Below are 24,656 nucleotides of genomic sequence, written 5' to 3'. Positions count from 1 at the left end.
CAAGCGTCTAGGTGTCAGGCCTTCAGCGTGTACTCTGCCAACCTCTGCAAGTGCACTTTGCCACTCATATCTGGTGTCACTATAGCGTGCCTTTAAAAAGAAAAAAAGTTTTTCACTGTAACCTAATAGCAGTTAGTTGTCTGCAAGCGTCTGGGTGTCAGGCCTTCAGCGTGTACTCTGCCAACCTCTGCCAGTGTACTTTGCCACTCATATCTGGTGTCACAATAGCGTGCCTTTAAAAAGAAAAAAATGTTTTTCACTGTAAGCTAATAGCAGTTAGTTGTCTGCAAGCGTCTGGGTGTCAGGCCTCCAGCGTGTACTCTGCCAACCTCTGCCAGTGTACTTTGCCACTCATATCTGGTGTCACAATAGCGTGCCTTTAAAAAGAAAAAAGGTTTTTCACTGTAAGCTAATAGCAGTCAGTGTCCTTAAAGCGGGTGTCAGGCCTTCAGCGTGTACTCTGCCAACCTCTGCAAGTGCACATTGCCACTCATATCTGGTGTCACTATAGCATGCATTTAAAACCAAAAAACTTTTTCCACTGTTATAGATTGAATAGCAGTTAGTTGTCTTCAAGCGGGTGTCAGGCCTACAGCGTGTACTCTGCCAACCTCTGCCAGTTCACATTGCCACTCATATCTGGTCTCACAGTAGCTTGCACGCATAGTACCACTAATCAAAAAAAAATGACAGGCAGAGGCAGGCCAGCCCGCAGGGGCCATCGTGGTCGTGGTGCTGTGATTCCCTTTTGCCCTAGAATAATGCCCAGTTTTCAGAGGCCACGTACCCTGAACTTGAAAAGTTCTGAGGACATAGTTGACTGGCTAACACAGGACATCCAATCTTCTATAGCTTCCGCTCGGAACCTTGACGCACCATCCTCCTCCAGCTTAGCTCCGGGCACCTCTCAAGATACCACTCACCCGCCTGCCACCACCACCAACACTAGCACCACAGCCGCTTCACTTGGTATGTCAGAGGAGTTATTTACACATCCATTTGAAGAAATGAGTGATGCGCAACCATTATTGCCAGAGGATGCAGATAACAGGGATATTTCTCAGGCAGGTAGCATTACACACATGGACGTACGGTGTGATGATCATGTTGTACCCACTGCTGCTTCCTTTGCTGAGTTGTCAGATACAAGTGAAGCGGTTGATGATGACGATGCGTCCATGGATGTCACGTGGGTGCCCGCTCGGCAACAAGGAGAACAGGGCGAAAGTTCAGATGGGGAGACAGAGAGGAGGAGGAGGAGACGAGTTGGAAGCAGGGGGAGGTCATCGCAAGGAGCTAGTGGCACAGTCAGACTGCATGCATCGGCACCCAGGGTCAGCCCGACAGCATGCCGTCATTGCAGAGCTCAGCAGTGTGGTATTTTTTTTGTGTGTCTGCCTCTGACAACAGCGATGCCATTTGCAACCTGTGCCAAAAGAAACTGAGTCGTGGGAAGTCCAACACCCACCTAGGTACAACTGCTTTGCGTAGGCACATGATCGCACATCACAAACGCCTATGGGTTCAACACATGAGTACAAGCATCACACAAACTCAAAGCCACCATCCTCCTCCTGGTCTAGCATCTTCAGCCACGTCAACCACTGCTGTCCTCCTTGCCCCCTCTCAACCATCCGCCACTCTGTCTCTCGCCTTGAGCAGTTCCCGCTCATCTGCCCACAGTCAGGTGTCTGTCAAGAACATGTTTGAGCGTAAGAAGCCAATGTCAGAAAGTCACCCCCTTGCCCAGCGTCTGACAGCTGGCTTGTCTGAACTATTAGCCCGCCAGCTTTTACCATACAAGCTGGTGGAGTCTGAGGCGTTCAAAAAATTTGTGGCTATTGGGATACCACAGTGGAAGGTACCCGGCCGAAATTTCTTTGCACAAAAGGCAATCCCCAACCTGTACTCGATTGTGCAAAAGGAAGTAATGGCATGTCTGGCACACAGTGTTGGGGCAAGGGTCCATCTGACCACTGAACGCTGGTCTGCAAAGCATGGTCAGGGCAGGTATATCACCTACACTGCGCATTGGGTAAACCTGCTGACGGCTGGCAAGCATGGAATGCGTGGCTCTGCAGAGGAGTTGGTGACACCGCCACAACTTGCAGTCAGGCCTGCTGCCACCTCCTCTACTCCTCCTACTCCATCCTCTTCCATAACCTCCTCGGCTGAGTCCTCTTCTGCTGCTGCGTCTTGCTCCACATCAACGGCACCCCCCCAGCTTCCCAGGTACTATTCCACATCCCGGATATGGCAGTGTCACGCCGTCTTGGGTTTGACTTGCTTGAAAGCAGAGAGTCACACCGGACAAGCACTCCTGTCTGCCCTGAACGCACAGGTGGAAAAGTGGCTGACTCCGCAGCAACTGGATATCGGCAAAGTGGTTTGTGACAACGGAACAAATTTGTTCGCGGCATTGAAGTTGGGCAAGTTGACACATGTGCCGTGCATGGCACATGTGTGTAATCTGATCGTACACCGCTTTGTGCATAAATACACAGGCTTACAGGATGTCCTGAAGCAGGCCAGGAAGGTGTGTGGCCATTTCAGGCGTTCCTACACGGCCATGGCGCACTTTGCAGATATCCAGCGGTGAAACAACATGCCAGTGAGGCGCTTGATTTGCGACAGCCCGACACGTTGGAATTCAACACTCCTAATGTTCGACCGCCTGCTAAAACAAGAAAAAGCCGTTAATGAATATTTGTATGACTGGGGTGCTAGGACAGCCTCTGGGGAGCTGGGAATATTTTTGCCACATTACTGGATGCTCATGCGCAATGCCTGTAGGCTCATGCGGCCTGTGACGAAACCAATCTCGCCACATTGTATTGGAGGAGCCTGGTTGCCCGCCTGCTGCCTTTGGACTATGGGCCAGACTGTAAAAACTTATTTGCCCTGCAGAAAGGCTTCTTCGTGCCTTTTCTGCCGGGGTGTTCGGTAGATTGTATCTACCGAACAAACTACCGATTGCCAGGCCACCCGGGAGCTGGAGTGTGCCCTCAATTTACCTCCGTGAAGCTGCGGTTAACCGCAGCTTAATTGACTAATCCAGGGTGGTCTTTGTTCGTCGACCGAACACGTGGCGGCGGCCATTTTACAAGTACCGTACGGCCAGCGGTGTTCGGCACCTAACTTATGGAACTATAAACGGACACTTATTTGCACGAACACCGCTGAGCCGTCCGTCTCCTGGTTCCTGTTCGGGGGGGATGTAGCCGAACAGCCGTTCATTCGGTATTCTTATGTGAACTGTGGTAACCCAGATAGCTTGCCATGGAGCCTATTCGTGTGATTAAAGACTTTGGCTCCATGGCGATTAAACTGTATTCGTGTAGTCTGGGTGCCATTCACCTAATAATGTGCACCCAGACCTGAGCTATCTGGGGATATGTAACATGTCCATATTTAATGTGTAACAAGTGACTGTATATATTTTAAAGTATATTCTGTATTTAGGTCCCCACATGTGTAATGGAGGTTTGTCTTTGTCCTAGGAGATAATTGGATTACCTCTCCAATTATCTCCAGGAAACCAGGATGCATTGTGGTGATGTTTTTTCTCTGTTTGTCCTAAAATGCTAAGTGTCTGTCTGCTGTTTCAGTCTTCCATCTGGTCCCCTAGGGGAGTGTCCACCAGGTGGGAGACCTGCATAAATACAGGGGCAGGTAGCCCTGAATAAACAGACCACTGCTTGACCTTCAACACGGAGCCTTGTCTCGTTCTTGGGGGGATTCACTGTATGCTGTTGGAGATTTGACTGCTAGGAGTGTAAGCTGATGTCTGCTTTTCCTATTCATCTGCTAGCAGCTATTTGTGAGGTTCCAGCTGGAGTGCTACCTTATTCACCTATATCCAGTTCGTGAGTTTTGGTGCTTTTACAGTAGCTGTGCCTTTTTGGTGAAAAGGGGATTATCGCCTAAACCGATTTATTCCCTTTTATGCTGAAACGGTCCGTAACAATTGGTGGCAAGCGGCGGGATCGTTCCTACAGCCAGAAGGACAGCTACAGGAGACACCCTTGCTCTGGATTTTACAACTTGACAGCACCAGCATGGAACTAGCAGTAGAGTTCGAGGAGGGTGACATGGATGACCGAGATGCAGTACGCAAAGGCATCTGGTACCAGGCACTGGGTATTGTGGAATACCAGCAGGACGGGAGATTCCCCAAGGAAGAGCAGCGGTTGCAGAAGCGAGTAGCCCTGCGGATGCCCTTCCTGGGAGAGCAGCCCCTGGAGGAATGGGTGAGAGAATTGGAACACCTAGTATGGCAGGAGATGTGGCTGGAGGATGCCTACCAGGCGCTTTGGTGGTATGTTGCACAGTACCTGCCCTGGACAGCCGAGCATGACAAGCCAGAGGGAGAGGAGTTGGATGGTCCTGGCTTGTTATGGGAGTCCTTCTCAGAGCCTGAATTTGGGAGCACCACACAAGCCCGGTTCAGTGATCTCTTTGAGTGGAGGGAGAGCAGGTATGACTGGGACGACACTCAGGAGATAGAGCAAGACCTGGTCCACCTAGTAACCCGAGAGATGGAGCTGGAACAGGGCTACCAAAATCTGTTCCACTCCAGTGAGAAGGCTCAGCAGGGAAGCGCAGACCCAGATCCAGACCCCTTCAGCTGGGAAGATATTGTACCGTTTTACTGGGAAGAACCCCAGGTGGCCAGTGGAGATGGGACCGAGGTCTCTCCACCGGTCCGGCAGGGAATTGGGAGCCCAGTCTCCATTCCCCAGCGGCAGTGTGAAGTGCAGGGAGAGGAGAGCAGCGTCCTCCCTCCCCAGCGGCAGGCTGAGTTACAGGGGGCAGAGGTAGTTGTTCCTGCCCCCCAGCAGCAGAGTGATATGCCAGGAAGGCAGTGTGAAGTGCAGGGAGAGGAGAGCAGCCTCCTCCCTCCCCAGCGGCAGGCTGAGTTACAGGGGGCAGAGGTTGTTGTTCCTGCCCCCCAGCAGCAGAGTGATATGCCAGGAAGGCAGTGTGAAGTACAGGGAGAGGAGAGCAGTGTCCTCCCTCCCCAGCGGCAGGCTGAGTTACAGGGGGCAGAGGTAGTTGTTCCTGCCCCCCAGCAGCAGAGTGGTATGCCAGGAAGGCAGTGGGAAATACAGGGAGAGGAGAGCAGTGTCCTCCCTCCCCAGCGGCAGCGTGTTTTTTTGGGAATTGGGAGCCCAGTCTCCATTCCCCAGCGGCAGTGTTATTGGCCGGGAATTGGGAGCCCAGTCTCCAGTCCCCAGCGGCAGAGTATCCAGCAGGGAACAGAGAGCCCAGTCTCCTTTCCCCAGCAGCAGGACTCTGTATTGGGAGGAGAGACAGTCGGTCTCCCTCCGCAAAGACTGAAAGTATGTATGGGAGAGGAGCTTGTTACCACCTCTCCCCAGCGGCGGATCATTAATGTGCAGAGTGTTCTATCGGGAGAGGAGCTTGTTACCCCCTCTCCCCAGCGGCAGCTTAATGTACCAGGGGGAGACTGTAAACCCCCCACCAGTGCAGATGGGACCGTGGTCTCTGCACTTACCACACAGGGGGTAGGGATGGTCGGTCCTACCCCCCCACGACAGAGCTGTGTATCCAAGGGGGAGACAACCGGTCTCCCCACTCAGCAGCAGAGCTATGCAACTAAGGGGGAGACAGTCCGTCTCCAGCAACCAGGCTCCAACCAGACCACTCCGGTGGTAGTGCTGGCACCAGGACAGAGTACCGCTGGTCTCTGCCCACTCAGCAACCCACCAAGGCAGCCTACCAGTCCCCTACACAGCCGTGGTGAGGCACCTGGACATGGACAAACTTCTCCTCTACCCAGGTGTAGTAACTATTTATTGTGGGTGGGCTGTACTGTTTTTTTTGATTTGTGGGTGGGTTGCTGGACTAACAAGGGCACTGACCGGCAGGAGGTCAGGTACCCTGTTAGTCTTTTTGGAAAGGGGGAGAGATGTGACGAAACCAATCTCGCCACATTGTATTGGAGGAGCCTGGTTGCCCGCCTGCTGCCTTTGGACTATGGGCCAGACTGTAAAAACTTATTTGCCCTGCAGAAAGGCTTCTTCGTGCCTTTTCTGCCGGGGTGTTCGGTAGATTGTATCTACCGAACAAACTACCGATTGCCAGGCCACCCGGGAGCTGGAGTGTGCCCTCAATTTACCTCCGTGAAGCTGCGGTTAACCGCAGCTTAATTGACTAATCCAGGGTGGTCTTTGTTCGTCGACCGAACACGCGGCGGCGGCCATTTTACAAGTACCGTACGGCCAGCGGTGTTCGGCACCTAACTTATGGAACTATAAACGGACACTTATTTGCACGAACACCGCTGAGCCGTCCGTCTCCTGGTTCCTGTTCGGGGGGGATGTAGCCGAACAGCCGTTCATTCGGTATTCTTATGTGAACTGTGGTAACCCAGATAGCTTGCCATGGAGCCTATTCGTGTGATTAAAGACTTTGGCTCCATGGCGATTAAACTGTATTCGTGTAGTCTGGGTGCCATTCACCTAATAATGTGCACCCAGACCTGAGCTATCTGGGGATATGTAACATGTCCATATTTAATGTGTAACAAGTGACTGTATATATTTTAAAGTATATTCTGTATTTAGGTCCCCACATGTGTAATGGAGGTTTGTCTTTGTCCTAGGAGATAATTGGATTACCTCTCCAATTATCTCCAGGAAACCAGGATGCATTGTGGTGATGTTTTTTCTCTGTTTGTCCTAAAATGCTAAGTGTCTGTCTGCTGTTTCAGTCTTCCATCTGGTCCCCTAGGGGAGTGTCCACCAGGTGGGAGACCTGCATAAATACAGGGGCAGGTAGCCCTGAATAAACAGACCACTGCTTGACCTTCAACACGGAGCCTTGTCTCGTTCTTGGGGGGATTCACTGTATGCTGTTGGAGATTTGACTGCTAGGAGTGTAAGCTGATGTCTGCTTTTCCTATTCATCTGCTAGCAGCTATTTGTGAGGTTCCAGCTGGAGTGCTACCTTATTCACCTATATCCAGTTCGTGAGTTTTGGTGCTTTTACAGTAGCTGTGCCTTTTTGGTGAAAAGGGGATTATCGCCTAAACCGATTTATTCCCTTTTATGCTGAAACGGTCCGTAACAATTGGTGGCAAGCGGCGGGATCGTTCCTACAGCCAGAAGGACAGCTACAGGAGACACCCTTGCTCTGGATTTTACAACTTGACAGCACCAGCATGGAACTAGCAGTAGAGTTCGAGGAGGGTGACATGGATGACCGAGATGCAGTACGCAAAGGCATCTGGTACCAGGCACTGGGTATTGTGGAATACCAGCAGGACGGGAGATTCCCCAAGGAAGAGCAGCGGTTGCAGAAGCGAGTAGCCCTGCGGATGCCCTTCCTGGGAGAGCAGCCCCTGGAGGAATGGGTGAGAGAATTGGAACACCTAGTATGGCAGGAGATGTGGCTGGAGGATGCCTACCAGGCGCTTTGGTGGTATGTTGCACAGTACCTGCCCTGGACAGCCGAGCATGACAAGCCAGAGGGAGAGGAGTTGGATGGTCCTGGCTTGTTATGGGAGTCCTTCTCAGAGCCTGAATTTGGGAGCACCACACAAGCCCGGTTCAGTGATCTCTTTGAGTGGAGGGAGAGCAGGTATGACTGGGACGACACTCAGGAGATAGAGCAAGACCTGGTCCACCTAGTAACCCGAGAGATGGAGCTGGAACAGGGCTACCAAAATCTGTTCCACTCCAGTGAGAAGGCTCAGCAGGGAAGCGCAGACCCAGATCCAGACCCCTTCAGCTGGGAAGATATTGTACCGTTTTACTGGGAAGAACCCCAGGTGGCCAGTGGAGATGGGACCGAGGTCTCTCCACCGGTCCGGCAGGGAATTGGGAGCCCAATCTCCATTCCCCAGCGGCAGTGTGAAGTGCAGGGAGAGGAGAGCAGCGTCCTCCCTCCCCAGCGGCAGGCTGAGTTACAGGGGGCAGAGGTAGTTGTTCCTGCCCCCCAGCAGCAGAGTGATATGCCAGGAAGGCAGTGTGAAGTGCAGGGAGAGGAGAGCAGCCTCCTCCCTCCCCAGCGGCAGGCTGAGTTACAGGGGGCAGAGGTTGTTGTTCCTGCCCCCCAGCAGCAGAGTGATATGCCAGGAAGGCAGTGTGAAGTACAGGGAGAGGAGAGCAGTGTCCTCCCTCCCCAGCGGCAGGCTGAGTTACAGGGGGCAGAGGTAGTTGTTCCTGCCCCCCAGCAGCAGAGTGGTATGCCAGGAAGGCAGTGGGAAATACAGGGAGAGGAGAGCAGTGTCCTCCCTCCCCAGCGGCAGCGTGTTTTTTTGGGAATTGGGAGCCCAGTCTCCATTCCCCAGCGGCAGTGTTATTGGCCGGGAATTGGGAGCCCAGTCTCCAGTCCCCAGCGGCAGAGTATCCAGCAGGGAACAGAGAGCCCAGTCTCCTTTCCCCAGCAGCAGGACTCTGTATTGGGAGGAGAGACAGTCGGTCTCCCTCCGCAAAGACTGAAAGTATGTATGGGAGAGGAGCTTGTTACCACCTCTCCCCAGCGGCGGATCATTAATGTGCAGAGTGTTCTATCGGGAGAGGAGCTTGTTACCCCCTCTCCCCAGCGGCAGCTTAATGTACCAGGGGGAGACTGTAAACCCCCCACCAGTGCAGATGGGACCGTGGTCTCTGCACTTACCACACAGGGGGTAGGGATGGTCGGTCCTACCCCCCCACGACAGAGCTGTGTATCCAAGGGGGAGACAACCGGTCTCCCCACTCAGCAGCAGAGCTATGCAACTAAGGGGGAGACAGTCCGTCTCCAGCAACCAGGCTCCAACCAGACCACTCCGGTGGTAGTGCTGGCACCAGGACAGAGTACCGCTGGTCTCTGCCCACTCAGCAACCCACCAAGGCAGCCTACCAGTCCCCTACACAGCCGTGGTGAGGCACCTGGACATGGACAAACTTCTCCTCTACCCAGGTGTAGTAACTATTTATTGTGGGTGGGCTGTACTGTTTTTTTTGATTTGTGGGTGGGTTGCTGGACTAACAAGGGCACTGACCGGCAGGAGGTCAGGTACCCTGTTAGTCTTTTTGGAAAGGGGGAGAGATGTGACGAAACCAATCTCGCCACATTGTATTGGAGGAGCCTGGTTGCCCGCCTGCTGCCTTTGGACTATGGGCCAGACTGTAAAAACTTATTTGCCCTGCAGAAAGGCTTCTTCGTGCCTTTTCTGCCGGGGTGTTCGGTAGATTGTATCTACCGAACAAACTACCGATTGCCAGGCCACCCGGGAGCTGGAGTGTGCCCTCAATTTACCTCCGTGAAGCTGCGGTTAACCGCAGCTTAATTGACTAATCCAGGGTGGTCTTTGTTCGTCGACCGAACACGCGGCGGCGGCCATTTTACAAGTACCGTACGGCCAGCGGTGTTCGGCACCTAACTTATGGAACTATAAACGGACACTTATTTGCACGAACACCGCTGAGCCGTCCGTCTCCTGGTTCCTGTTCGGGGGGGATGTAGCCGAACAGCCGTTCATTCGGTATTCTTATGTGAACTGTGGTAACCCAGATAGCTTGCCATGGAGCCTATTCGTGTGATTAAAGACTTTGGCTCCATGGCGATTAAACTGTATTCGTGTAGTCTGGGTGCCATTCACCTAATAATGTGCACCCAGACCTGAGCTATCTGGGGATATGTAACATGTCCATATTTAATGTGTAACAAGTGACTGTATATATTTTAAAGTATATTCTGTATTTAGGTCCCCACATGTGTAATGGAGGTTTGTCTTTGTCCTAGGAGATAATTGGATTACCTCTCCAATTATCTCCAGGAAACCAGGATGCATTGTGGGGATGTTTTTTCTCTGTTTGTCCTAAAATGCTAAGTGTCTGTCTGCTGTTTCAGTCTTCCATCTGGTCCCCTAGGGGAGTGTCCACCAGGTGGGAGACCTGCATAAATACAGGGGCAGGTAGCCCTGAATAAACAGACCACTGCTTGACCTTCAACACGGAGCCTTGTCTCGTTCTTGGGGGGATTCACTGTATGCTGTTGGAGATTTGACTGCTAGGAGTGTAAGCTGATGTCTGCTTTTCCTATTCATCTGCTAGCAGCTATTTGTGAGGTTCCAGCTGGAGTGCTACCTTATTCACCTATATCCAGTTCGTGAGTTTTGGTGCTTTTACAGTAGCTGTGCCTTTTTGGTGAAAAGGTGATTATCGCCTAAACCGATTTATTCCCTTTTATGCTGAAACGGTCCGTAACACGGCCTTTTGAGGAGGTGACAACCTAGTAAGTGGCACCGAAGGCACCATCAGCGACATCATACCATTTGTTTTCTTTCTGGAGCGTGCCCTGCGAAGAGTGCTGGATCAGGCCGTAGATGAGCGTGAAGAGGAAGAGGAAGAGTTGTGGTCACCATCACCAACAGAAACAGCCTTATCAGCATCGCTTGCTGGACCTGCGGCAATGCTGGAAGAGGATTGTGAGGAAGAGGAGTCAGAGGAGGAATGTGGCTTTGAGGAGGAGGAGGAGGAAGACCAACCACAACAGGCATCCCAGGGTGCTCGTTGTCACCTATCTGGTACCCGTGGTGTTGTACGTGGTTTGGGGGAAATGAGTAGCTCGGCATCCAAATGGGGTCGTTCATGCTGTCGTGCCTGTTGAGGGACCCTCGTATAAAAAGGCTGAAGGAGAACGACCTGTACTGGGTGTCCGCGCTACTAGACCCCCAGTATGTTGCGGAAATGTTACCAAAGTGGCGGAAATGTTACCAAATTACAACAAGTCGGAAAGGATGCAGCATTTGCAAAATAAATAAAAAAGTATGCTTTACACAGCGTATGAGGGTGATGTCACAGCACAACGGGAATCTAACAGGGGAAGAGGTGAAAGTCATCCTCCTCCTCCCACGACCACGCTGGCAAGGACAGGACGCTTTAAAGTGTTGTTGATGGAGGACAGGCGGAGCTTTTTAAGTCCTACGCATCGCCACAGCCCTTCGGGATCCACCCTCAGAGAACGACTCGACCAACAGGTAGCAGACTACCTCGCCTTAACTGCAGATATCGACACTCTGAGGAGCGATGAACCCCTTGACTACTGGGTGTGCAGGCTTGACCTGTGGCCTGAGCTATCCCAATTTGCGATAGAACTTCTGACCTGCCCCGCTTCAAGTGTCCTGTCAGAAAGGACCTTCAGTGCAGCAGGAGGTATTGTCACTGAGAAGAGAAGTCGCCTAGGTCAAAAACGTCTAGATGGGGGGCGAGTCTAACCGCGGAGCAAGATGGCCGCATAAAATCTTGCTCCGGCATTTGGGCTCTCAATCCATAGCCATCAAGCAGTAAGAAGCCGCATCCATCAACGGGAAAGCACTATGGCGCAAAACAAAGGCAAGAGGAGCACAGCAAAACCAGAAAAAACTAATTTTTTCGGCTCCAAACAAGCCTTCAGCACCGCGACCGTGCAGGCCGCAAACGCCTCGGGCGACCCGGATTCTGATGACGGATTGCCGAGCAGCGACCCAGGAACACCTACGGTTGCCCCACAGATTACAAAATCAGACCTCACAGAGGCCCTGGATAAACTCTCCAGTAAACTCATCTCCACGTGGCAACATACTGCGGATTCGTTACGGAAAGATATCCAAGAACTGGGCAAAAGAACGTCGCATGTGGAGGACAAGTGCGACGAATTCGCAACAGCCCATAATGACTTAGCCACGCATGTGGAGACACTGGCGAGCAAGATCCATCGGATGGAAGAAAAAATGGCGGACTTGGAAGACCGCTCCCGCCGAAACAACTTACGAATTCGGGGGATCCCGGAGGATATACTGCACAAAGATTTACCTGCCTACGTTAGAGGCCTCCTGCATGCATTTGTCCCCGATGTGCCAACGGACATGCTGCTAGTGGACCGTCTTCACCGTGTCCCGAAACTGCGCCATCTCACCCAAGCAGTGCCAAGGGACATACTCCTGCGCGCACACTATCACCATGTTAAGGAACACATACTAAGGAGCAGCAGACTGAGAGCAAACCCGCCGGAGGATTATCCAGCAATCAAAATATATGCTGACCTTTCTGCCGCAACCCTCCAAAAGAGAAGAATTCCAACAGGTGACGGGAGCGCTGAGGGCCCACGGAGTGCATTACAGATGGGGTTTCCCCACAAAGCTCATCATCACCAAAGATGGAGACACCACTGTACTGCACTCCCCTGAGGAAGGCCTAAAAAAATTGCATGCCTGGGGGATCGCCGAGGATAAACAAACCTCTGTAGAAGTGCAGCCCGGCAGGCTTAAGAATGACTGGGAAAAAAACAAAGAAAAGACATTAAGCCGGTTGACCCGCTGGCTAAAAGGTAACCGGGACGGGTAAGCTTGGGTCAGGGGTTTGGGCACATGCCGTGCCCTAAGTGAGGACATTGTGGTACTCTAGCGCAACATGGACTCTCTACCGACTCCTGGCTGCGTGGAGTAGGGCTGGGCCTAGCTACCCCATGCAACGAAGCTTGAGAAGAGCAGTGGCAGTTGGCGGGGGCCTAGTCCTGGGGGAGCGTGGCCGGGCGAGGAGGCAATATAGATGAAGGAGAGCTGCCTCTAGGCTGGACAGCGTCACGACACCCCACACTCTCAAAATGTTGTACCGTGAGTTTTTGTACCTACAGATAACTCAAGCTAGGCTAAACGGTCCCTGGGCAACGGGGGTCCACCGGGGATATTACTGCCCTGAGATAGGCAGGAATTGTGATCTCGATTATGCATGCTAGACAGTCCCAACACTAACATGGTTTTAAAGCAAGTCAGGGGTAAGGGAGTGGGACTGTTATTGCAAGGTACAATTCTAGCTCAGCAATGAAAATATATAATCATGCAAAGAGAGGAGGTGAAGTGGGTAGGCTCTACTAGATGACAGGCGAACTAAGTGTGTAGAGTGTGGTACTCTGGCACAACATGTACTCTATGTCGGCCCCCGGCTGGGTGGTGGGGGGCCGGGCCTAGCTATCCCCTGCAACGAAGCGCAAGCAGAGCAGTGGCGGTAGGCGGGGGTCTACGCAGCCATGCCGGGACGAGGAGGCAATGCGGATGCAGGAGAGCGGCCTCTTGGTTTGGGAGCGTTCCAGACATGCCACACTCTCGGCATGTTGTAATATGAGGTCTGAACCTACCGATCTCTTGACTGAGCTACAAAGTTACTGGATAATGGGGGTTTACAGGGGGAAATTACTGTCATGAGATAAGCAGAAATCGTGATATTGATTATGCATGCTAGCTAGCCCAAACACTGGACTTGGTTGGAAAACAAGTCAAGGGTAAGGGAATGGGACTACTATTGTAACGTACAACTCTAGTTCAGCAAGAAAAGATCATAAGCTGTGCAAGGGAGAGTGTGGGGAGGGGTACGGCCCACTAAGTGACAGGCTCACATGAAAAAAAACAAACAAAAAAATCGCTGGACCACACCTGGGGATCTAAGATGGGGAGAGCAGTGTGTCCCGAGGGATATGAATTATAAGATGGAGCGGGGGAGTGGAGACCCTCCCAACCCTAACTCCCAATACGGGCCACATAGACCCTACAATACCCAGACTCGATTGCCTTACCCGATTGCCTTACTAACCCTACCCCATGAGTTCTATATGAAAATAAGTTGCCAAGGACTGCGGCTCAAACAAGCAACCCTTAGCCCGACAGGCACGAAATGGAGGAAATACATTTCTACAACCCTCAAAATGTGGTTATCCCACATTTCGTCTCTGGAAGAGACACCATGTATATAACTCCCTCAACCCATCCCAGTTATACCTCCCCAACATCCCACGTTACCAGGTCAGACACAGAACGACGTAACAATGTTAATATGCAAACACGGCACCATCACCCACCGGGACACCACCTTTGCCACCCAATCAACTCAATCCATCTACGCAACCATACTGATCAAGGTCAAGCAATCTTAAGCAGACCTCCAGACACCGCATATAGAATATGAAAATAGTAACTATAAACGCAAAGGGGATCAACACACCCCATAAGAGGCGCCTTCTGGTAGAAGAAGCGAGACACACTAGAGCGGACATTTTGTGCGTCCAAGAGACGCATTTCACGCACACCAAGGTACCTGCCCTAGCACTAAAAGACTATCCCACACAATATCATTCCACCTACTCCTCCAAAGCGAGAGAGAGTTTCCATCTTACTTCACAAATCAATGTCCTTTGAGCTGCTACAACTCAAGAAAGATGCGCAGGGTAGATACCTGATCCTACACTGCATCATCAACGATGTAATCTATATCATAGCAGGCATATACGGACCCAATAGTAACCAGAGGAATTTCTTACATAAAGTACTAACCAAACTCCCTACTGAACAACATGCACGCAAAATCATCTGTGGGGATCTGAACCACATAACACAAATAAAACTAGACACCACGATATCCACAAATTCCACGAGAACTAAAACCCTAAGAAAACAATCCAAGCAAATAACAAAACTATTGATGGAATATAGTTTTTATGACGCATGGAGAACACAACATCCCAACGATGTGGGGGATTTCACCTTCTATTCCCCGGTACATGGCACTTACACTAGAATAGATTATATTTTTGTATCGGGAGACCTACTGCCTACCGTCAACCAGAGCAAGATAGGAAACATTGTCTGGTCGGATCAAACCCCAGTACAAATAACATTGAGAGATGACTTTCACTTTAGAGGGAGGCCACCATGGCGACTCTCTGATGCTCTCCTACACGACCGAATATTTCAAACTAAGTTAGTGGAAGACATAACCTCCTATTTTGGGGAAAACGATACTCCTACGATTCCGCCAACTACCTTATGGGAGGCACACAAAGCCGTCATACGAGGTACACTAATCAGTAGACATTCATACCTCAACAAACGAGCAAAACAGGAGTACACTGATCTTCTGAAATCCCTTAGAGACGAGACAAATAAACAAATTGTGCACCCATCGCCCACAACACAAAATACAATAAATACACTAAAGGGAAAACTAAACGACATACAATTGCAAACCACAGCAAACATAACTCATAAGCTAAACCTACGCATGTAAACCCAAGGGAACAGGGCGGGGAGAGCTCTAGCGTCTCAACTGTGACACAAAAGGCAAAATGCGAAAATACCATACCTTATAAACACACTGGGAAATAAAATCTATAACACTCAAGATATAAATTATTTGATGGCGGATTACTATGACTCCCTATATAATCTAAGAAAAGATACCCACACCCATCAACCACAAACAACTGATATAGAGGACTTCCTTAAAGAAATTAACTTCCCAAACTTACCCCACTGGACAGACAAATACTGGAAGGGAATATAACTTGAGAGGAAATAGCTAATACAATACGAAGTTTGCCAAAAGGGAAGTCACCAGGACCTGATGGATATACGAATATATACTACAAGACTTTCTCACACATACTAACACCCAGGTTAGAACAGTTATACAACCACATAGTCCATACGGGAGACATCCCACAAGAGATGATGTCCGCACACATAACGACATTGCCAAAACCTGGTAAACCACCCAACAAATTTACGCAAACAGACTGGGGACTATAATACCAACGATCATTTGCAACGACCAAGTGGGCTTCGTGAGGGGGCGACAGGGCTCAGATGGGACCAGAAAGGTAATTAATATTTTCCATAAGATCCAAACAAGGGGAGGACCCAGTGTGGCTGTCACTTGATGCTGAAAAGGCATTTGATAGGCTACACTGGGGGTACCTCAAAGCAGTACTACAGAAGTTTGCATTCCCTGATTGTTTCGTCTCCCTGGTTTCGACTCTATATAAAAACCCTACTGCTAAAATTGCAAATGGTGGGTTTGTTTCCAAAGTATTCACTATATCTAATGGCTCCAGACAGGGCTGCCCACTTTCCCCTCTGCTCTATATTCTAGCACTGGAACCGCTAGCCCAACAGATTAGGGAAAACCGGAACATACATGGGATAGAGATAGGGGGAAACTCCCATAAAATAACTATGTTCGCAGATGACGTGATGCTCACATTGTCGAAACCGGAGATATCCATACCTACACTACAAAACTTAATCAAAAGATTTAGCGACAGCTCATAGTATAAGTTGAATATTGCTAAGACGCAGGCTATGGGCTTTAATCTAACCAAAACACAACAGGCCATTTACAAAAAGAATATTCTTATGATTGGAGACATGACCACCTCACGTTCCTAGGGGTAGACCTCACACGCAAGTTACACAAGCTCTACAAAGCTAACTACGTCAAACTGCTTAAGGCAATCCAACACCAGATATATAACTGGAAAGGCAAGTACATAACATGGACAGGCAGGATAGCTGCAGTGAAGATGATTTTACCTAAACTGCAATATCTTTTTCAAACCCTTAATATCATCATACCGCAACGATATATCAGGGACGCTCAGAGCTTGCTAAACGGCTTCATCTGGGGCGGGAAAAAACTCAGGATAGCAGCAGAGATTCTGTACAAACCCTTCAGGGAGGGAGGCATGGGAGCCCCGGAGATATTGACCTACCACGCAGCGGCTATGATAAACCCAATACTAGCTTCATTCCACCACACAACTCCACCCCCATGGAGCTGTATAGAGACATATAGGACAGGTGGGGTTCCCCTCGCGACATTGGCTTGGTTACCCAAACCAAAAAGACCAAAATTTAAAGGCATCTGCCTGACAACGGCAGCGTCCCTCCAAGCATGGGACAAAATACTGAAGAAACATTGCCCTGTAACATACATATCCCCAGCACTGCAAATCCAGGCCTTGGCGCCTTTAATCCCTGATTTCAACTGGGGTATGTGGCACACACGGGGCGCCACATCGCTCTATAAAGTGATGGAGGCCGGAACTATTGACACTTTTGAGTCGTTAAAAAAGAAATTCCACCTCCCATCCCAATCGTATTTCTCGTATCTCTAGATGAAGTCATGGGTAGCAAAATTTGCTACATCAGACAACAGCATTCCAAAAGACAATATCATAACGGAAATAGAAAAAGCATGTCTAACACACAAACCACTGCAAAAAAACATATCCTCCTTATATCATACACTCATACACAGGGACAATGGGAGGAAACCGAACTTCATGACAGCATGGGAAAGGGATATGGAATACACTATACCAAATGAGTCGTGGGCACATGTCCTAAAAGCGCACAAACATCTTACACTAAACACGACTCATATCGAGGTTAGTAGGAAAATATTGTACCGCTGGTACATGGTTCCCTCCAGACTCCACAAAATGGATCAAACCAAGCCGGAACTGTGCTGGAGATGCCTACAAGCCAAAGGCACGATGCTTCATATTTGGTGGGCTTGCCCGCTAATTAAAAAATTCTGGGGGGAGGTTTCGACTATGATCTCAGCACTCCTGGGGAAAACACCTCCACAAAACTCTGAAACGTACCTGCTGCTAAACATGCCGCATACCCTAGATAAAGCAGAACAATACCTGATGTATCATATTACTATTGCCGCTTTAGTAGTCATCAGCAAAAGGTGGTTAAACACAAATCCCCCAGACTTATCACAGTGTATAAATGCAATACACATAACGAAGAAGTACGAAACTGAAGCTCGAAAGCTCAGAACCCCAAAACAATACTGGTTAACAGCATGGCAAAGGTGGGAAGAGTGGACCGCACGGTTAAATACTCCTAAATAACCCTCACGAGGGACATAGATAAAGACGGACAGGTGACTGACCCCCCCCTTCACCCCCACCCTCTCCCCACCAAGTTTCTCCCCCCATGTGTATACAGATACTAGCGTTTACAGAGGTACATAGAAGTTGAACAGGCGAAAACGTGTAAAATAAGACGTATCACAAAATGTATTGAAATTAATATTGACATTCGTATTGTAACATGTACCATTCTTGTGCATTGCTTCCTTTTGTTTTCCTTATACTATTGTATTGCTATTGTACTTCTGTAACTACATTAATGCAGTAAAAATGAAAACCAAATAAAATGTTTAAAAAAAACAAAAAAAAACGTCTAGATTACCTCACCTTTATTAAGATGAATGAGGGATGGATCCCGAAGGGACTGACAGTGGGCGATACATTTGACTAAAAAAGGCCTGATGAGATGAGCTGCCTTGGGCTAAAAATGGTCCACACGCTGCTGTATTTTAGCTCTGAATGCCGGTTGACTTGCGTGACTTATCCGCCACCAACTAGGGTTCAAGCCGCAATGTTTTAGGGCACTTTCTGCCTGGGAAACAAACATCAATTTTTCTGGCCTCTGCTACAGCAGCGGCTGCAACAATACCTAATTTTTCAGGTATGTGTACATGCCTAATTTTTCGGGCCTCTGGTGCTGCATTGTGGCTTCAAAAACCAAACTAAAAATAAGGCACATCACAGGGATCAAACTGATAGGAATAGTACTACTTAACACACCACTCCTATCTGGTGGCACATTAGATTGCACGCGCAGTGCCCCAAATTTGAAGTAGGAGGACCGACCAAGCATCTTTTTCCATCTCCCGGTTCCTAAAATCGATGCCATATACACGTCCCCTGAGAGGGCGCCAGCTCGTTATTCTCTTTTTCACTTCACTAGGGACACTTTACTGCACTATGGGCACTTAGACCCACTCTTTGTCTTGCACAGTGTTATTCCTAGCCAGCATCTGTGATGGGAAATCAGGCAGTCATCTAAACGTTTAGATTGAGCTTTAGCTTAGAACATCCTTGAAGGTGTTTAAGGAGATTAGGGCTAGTTTAGAGGATTCTTCTTAGACCTCTCTGAGTCTTTATAGCCCTTCTACCTATCCAGCATTTCTGGAAACTAGCTAAGAGAAAGGGTGGCTGTGTGTCTGTGATACATTTAACTTTATATCATCTTATTGACACTTTATCACTCCGGTCTCCATACTCTCTGCCTATACCCATCTATTTAGAGGGAATTTCCTTGCCCCTGCCAATATTATATAATAGGTAATAGTATTACCATTATTACACAATTAGCCACTATAGGGTAATGAGTATAGTATCCCTTTGTTATTTATAAATGATACAATAAAGACTTTTGTCCATTACTCAATTTACTTTAACAAAGGGTACTAACCACGGTATTAGGAAGCATTACTCTTTCCCTTTCTCCCTCTATTATACACCTATGCTCACTAGGATTTGTAGGTATCACTTTATTATAGTTGCCTAACCTTTTCCTATGCCAGTTTTAGATCTTCTTGTGAGAATTTTTATTTTTTCAGTTTTCAGCATACTTTCGGGGACCCTTGGTGTTGTACGTGGCTGGGTGGAGGAAGAGACCTTCAATGACATTAGTGAGGACAAGGAACGGACATGGATAGCTTGGTATCCAACCTTGTGCAAATGGGGAGTTTGCGGTTGTGCAAAAGGACTGTTTGCAGTTGTTTGCGGTGCGTTAAACGGGGAGTTTGGTCTGTCACTGTGAAGCGGGCGTAACCCTTACACTACCTGATCGATACAACATCATACAGTAGGTCCCCCCCTCATTACTTGTATGACCCCACCCACCGCTCACGGGTGGGGGCGGGCGGGAGGACAGTAGGTCCCCCCCATTGTGATTTATGGCCCCCACCCACTGTGCAGGGGTGGGGGCCGGGGGGAGGACAGTAGGCCCCCCCTTATCCTTATTTACTGAATATTCCCCTGTATAACAATGTTTGGCATTTAGTGAATATTCCCTATTCTGCTCTGTGTCAGTGTGTATCAGGGGCTCTGAGGACAGGTGTCAATCCATATCTGCCAAGTTACCCTATGTAGGGGGAACAGTCCCTATTCTGCTCTGTGTCAGTGTGTATCAGGGGCTCTGAGGACAGGTGTCAATCCATATGTCAAGGTGTCAATATGTTATGTCAGGTTTCAATCCATATCCATTGTGATTTAGGAATGTTAGGTGATTTATGCCCTTTATGGATTAAAACCAGACTCTGCATCAACTGTGTAACTTTCCATTGGAGTTTTGCCATGGATCCCCCTCCGGCATGCCACAGTCCAGGTGTTAGTCCCCTTGAAACAACTTTTCCATCACTATTGTGGCCAGAAAGAGTCCCTGTGGGTTTTAAAATTCGCCTGCCCATTGAAGTCTATGGCGGTTCGCCCGGTTCGCCGGTTCGCGAACGTTTGCGGAAGTTTGCGTCTGCCGTTCGCGAACCGAAAATTTTGTGTTCACGACATCACTATACACTGATGATGTGAAAAGCCTTATTGTCCTCTGCTTTGCTAAACGTAACATTTGTATAAGGCCACTCAGTATCAGCAATATGTAGTTATAAGGCCACTCGGTGTCAGCAATATGTAGTTATACCCATACATGTGGTAAACAGAGTGAATATGTATTCGATCACAAAATATCTAACCCAGGAACTTGGAGGTGAAATCATATGAAAATAGATATATTTAAACCTCTAGTAATACAGGAATTGGAATATTAAATGCATGAAAGATAAGAATAACATTGTAGAGATCCTTTTGTTGCATCCCGATGCCCTCTTTGACAAAATACCATAGAGATTAATGTATAAATGGAACGTAATCTTCCTAGTACAATTGCCGAACGAGTGTCTCTTCGCCATTTGGACGTTACATGAAAGCGGTAATTCAAAAAAATGAAAGTAAAAGGAAAGTAATCATTTACATAGATCTTTCTTATTAGAGCAACACTTTCAGTATGATTACGGCTTATCGTGGCACCCGTTATTTTGAAAGTGTTCAACTCACGTATGTGAGGAGAACCAAATCAACAAAAATATGAAGACCTTTATTTTACTGTAAAGTAACAGTCATGCAATCACAAATAACAACATGAGCTGTGATTGTTTGGCAAAAACAATTGAAATATGAATACAAATGTAAAAAATAATGCTAACAAACTAGGCATTTAACCCTTTAAGACCGGAGGGCGTACTATTACGCCCTATTTTAAGTGGCTCTAAATGCCACAGGGCGTAATAGTACGCCCTTCGTTTTTTTTAAACTTACCTGGTTGCCGGCGATCCCACGCCGGCGATCGTGGTTGGGGGGACTCCCAGGGAGACCCCGGCGGCACATCCGTCCTACTGGGGACCCCCCCCGGCCATGTTAGCTGGCTCAGGCATTGCCAGCAGGGGGACTAACTGTAATGACAGTCCCCCTGCTGGCTGGAAATAAAATAAAATTAGTTAAAATAAGTGTAAAAAAAATAATATACTTATATCATATATATATATATATATATATATATATGTGTGTGTGTATATATACATACACACATACACTGTCTAGGTGTATTTTACTATGAATATATATATAATTATATATATATACATATATATATATTATCAAATTACACGTAGACTGATACTGATTAAATATATATATATATATATAATTATTGTTATATATATTTATATATAATATAAAAAAATATGTAAAGACGTAAAAAAATTAAATTAAAAAAACTATTAAAAATAAATAATTAAAAAGTATATAGATGTGTGTTATTTCGTTCTAACTGTATTGTGATATTAATACATATATATTTATATCAAAATACACTTAGAACAAAATATATATATCTATATACATAAATATATACGTATATATCACTATATATTTACCTAAAAATATTTAAAAAAATTATATATACATAAAAAAATTATATATATCATATATATATATATATATATATATATATATATTCTACACATATTTATGTAATATTTTTACATAATTAGGTATCTTAATTAATTACAATTAGCGGGACCTACAAAACAAGATACACCTAGAAAAAACAAAAGCAGAGAACGCTCATAGGGAAACACCATTAAGTAGAGATGTCCCTGCTATAAATATTGCACTCTCAAAATAAAGGAGTAGTTCAAGCCCATCAAGGTATCTTTAGATCTTGCAATGAAATTCCTCAAGGGTACATGTAGAAGAAAGAAGAACGGGACCTGCCTGACAACCCATGCCGAAAGTAAAGGGAATTTCATTTGTGTCTTTCCAAGACACCATAAAACCTGTACATATGGGGTACTGTTCTACACGGGAGACTTCGCTGAACACAAATATTAGTGTTTTAAAAAAGTAAAATGTATTACAACGATGATATCGCCAGTAAAAGTGACGTTTTTTACATTTTTCCACGCACAAACAGCACTTACACGGACGATATTATTGCTGCGATAATTTTTACTGTTTTGAAACAAAAATATTTGTGTTCAGCGAAGTCTCCCGAGTACAACAGTACCCCTCATGTACAGTTTTTATGGTGTTTTCAAAAGTTACAGCGTCAAATAAAAGGCTTGTGTTTCATTTTTTTTTTTAACATTAAAATTCGCCAGATTTTTTACGTTGCCTTTGAGACCCTATGGTAGCCCAAGAATGAAAATTACCCCTATGATGGCATACCATTTGCAATAGTAGACAACCCAAGGTATTGCAAACGGTATGTACAGTCTTTTTTAGTAGCCACTTAGTCACAAACACTGGCCAAAATTGGCGTTTTTTTGCATTTTTCACACACAAACAAATACTAACGCTAACTTTGGCCAGTGTTTGTGACCAAATGGCTACTAAAAAAGGTTGGACATACCCCATTTGCAATACCTTGGGTTGTCTACTATTGCAAATGGTATGCCATTATGGGTGTAAATTTTATTCCTGGGCAACTATACAGTCCCAAAGGCAACGTAACCAATCTGGCGAATTTCAATTTCAAATGTAACATGCTATATTTGACCCTGTAACTTCCCAAAACACCATAAGACCTGTACATAGGGGGTACTGTTTTACACTTGAGACTTTGCTGAATACAAATATGTGTATTTTATTGCAGTAAAAGCAAACAGTATTATGACATTGACAGTTAAAATGTCATGTAGAACTAAAAAAATAACTTTTCTTATTTTCTCTCATTTTTTTCATATTAAATTATGTTTCATAGCTAAATATTTGATATTAAATGGAAGCCCTGTTTCCCCTGAATAAAATGATATGTAATAAGGGGGGGGGGGGTGCATTTAATATGAAAGAGGTGAATTACGGTTGGACAGACATATAGCGCAAATGCCAGGTTTTGTTTACGTTTTGTTTTGTTCACAACGTGTACATTTGGCTCAGTCCTTAAGGGGTTAAATCACTATTGTTTTTGATGTATTATCATAATCTGAGTAATAACCACATTTTGAATGCAAAACATTTCATTTGACTTTTACTTTTTTATGTTTGATTCTTAGGACACATGACGGAAATATTCCGTCATGAATTTCCTTTTATTCCAGAAGTTGTGTCCTTAAGGGCTTAAAAGAAAAAAACTAAATTTAAAATAAAATATATTTAGTAAATTAGTGCTTACATAAATGTAAATAAGGAATACATTAGCAACGTTAACTTGTGCTTTTCTTTCTAAACCTAGACATGATAGGTGTAATTTTTAATAAGATAGTGACAGGTGGTAATTCTTAACATCTCACAAGGAAACCCGGTATCATGTAGCATTTAGAAACTCCTATTAAGCACTGCGAGGCATGTTAACATGCAAACATATTATTTTAGAGGAACACATAAAAAGTGCATTATTTGATTACGGTGCTACTAGAGCGTTAAATGACCAAGGTTTATACATTATACAACAATATGGCTCTGTTCACACATACAATCTTTCAAGGCTATTTAAAATATACCTATTTCATATTAAAAATATTGGGGTTTAGTCAGTCAAGACGGCCATAGTGTGTTTAAGCCCAGCACGTTTTACAGAGTAACCTACGTTAACTCAGGAGAAATGTTTTTGTATGTAGACAGGTCCTGACCAGTCTTTTGGGAGCACCCTCCATTGAGCTGCGTAATGTTGAGTGCCACCAAAGGTTCTTAACCCCTTAAGGACACATGACGTGTGACATGTCATGATTCCCTTTTATTCCAGAAGTTTGGTCCTTAAGGGGTTAAAATATCGGAGAGTTGTTTGGATCAGATGTGCAATGATGCAGTAAGTGAAGCAGTTTGCAGCATATATTTCTCCTGAGTTAACATTTTCAAATGCAGGTTAGCACCCACCGATACTGGGGTACCTGTAAAAAGTGTTTGGTTTAACCCCTTAAGGACCAAACTTCTGGAATAAAAGGGAATCATGACATGTCCTTAAGGGGTTAAACACGGTATGGCCATATGGGGTGACTAAATCCCCTTAAATTAGACATGAGAGAGGCGGTTTCAACTAGTGAATTGTAAATTTTAGGACAAAATTATTAAAATGAAAAAAATATCTAAATCAGCTATATTTGTACTTTACCTATATGGTATTCTGATGTTTTGGGATTTGATAATTAAAGTTGTTCTGAATAAATATTCATGATGATATCTATTATTTTTGTGTTTAAATTGTTACGTATTTTAATCTGTTTATCTTTTTGACCAGCCACTATTTTATTCTCCGAGTCTGATTCACACAGAGTTGTGTGTTTTCCTGCTGTTGTTTATGTATAAAATGCTTTACTACCTTTATTGCCTAATTATTATGCAGTCCTTGTCTTATTCGTCTTTGATTCTGAGTTTCCTTCTCAGGCTCTTTCCAACCTTTTATTACAAGTTTAAAGGGACACTATATTTACCTGAACAACTTTAGCTTAATGAAGCAGTTTTGGTGTATAGAATAT

This window comes from Pelobates fuscus, chromosome 1 (assembly GCF_036172605.1).
Source record: "Pelobates fuscus isolate aPelFus1 chromosome 1, aPelFus1.pri, whole genome shotgun sequence".
In the NCBI taxonomy this organism is placed as follows: domain Eukaryota; kingdom Metazoa; phylum Chordata; class Amphibia; order Anura; family Pelobatidae; genus Pelobates; species Pelobates fuscus.
Note: the sequence above shows the minus strand (reverse complement) of the source record.